This window comes from Schistocerca serialis, chromosome 5 (genome assembly GCF_023864345.2).
Source record: "Schistocerca serialis cubense isolate TAMUIC-IGC-003099 chromosome 5, iqSchSeri2.2, whole genome shotgun sequence".
NCBI classification, from domain to species: domain Eukaryota; kingdom Metazoa; phylum Arthropoda; class Insecta; order Orthoptera; family Acrididae; genus Schistocerca; species Schistocerca serialis.
This window is the reverse complement of record NC_064642.1, coordinates 112,711,496-112,712,312: the sequence shown is the minus strand read 5'-3', so window position 1 is coordinate 112,712,312 and position 817 is coordinate 112,711,496.

Genomic DNA, 817 nt, shown 5'->3' with positions numbered 1-817 from the left:
GAAAATGTTTGGCAACAATCAGCAGCAAGTCCATTTAGTGGAACAACAACTGAATTACAGGAAGCAACATCGTGTGGAAATAACAGTTGTACATAAAGAAAGTTTGGGCTCTGTGCAACGAGGGACCCAAAAAATACCAGAATAGAACAACTGCACGCGCAAACTTTGTAGCTACGCAGAAGTCACTAGGTGTTGTTAGTTTGGAGTCTCCCACATCACTCAGTAAGCCAGCATCAGTCTGGGTTAAGTGATTTGTTTGTGGTGCTATGTTGTTTGCATTACTATTTCAACCCTTCGGTGATTAGTGACTTAGCCATCAAGAAGGAGCAAAGAGTCTGTGTGAAATTTTGTTTTCTGTTAGGGAACACTGCAGCCAAGACTATTTGGATGCTTCGACAAGCCTTTAATGATGCTGCTTAGCAGAAATCAGAGGTCTACGGGAAGGATCACTGACCAAATTTCTGAGGAAACGAAAGTGTTATGTAGCATGGTCCAGCAAATTTTAACTCAAGATTTACACACGAGACGGGTGTCTGCAAAATTCGGTCCTCACTTGCTCACAGATGACCAAAGAGAAAACTGTGAGAATGTTTGCCGCAACTTTAAGAGCAAAATGTGGAACGGTCCAGAGTCAAAGCAAGCATCAAGCCAGTGGAAAACTCAAAACATCACAATGACCCAAGAAATAACACCAAGTGCGATGCAATTTGAAAACAATGTTGATTTGGTATTTTTTATGTCATGGCATTGTCCACAAGGAGTTCCTTCCTCCAGGACAAAGAGTGAACAAACACTTTTATCTGGATTATGAGAGAGA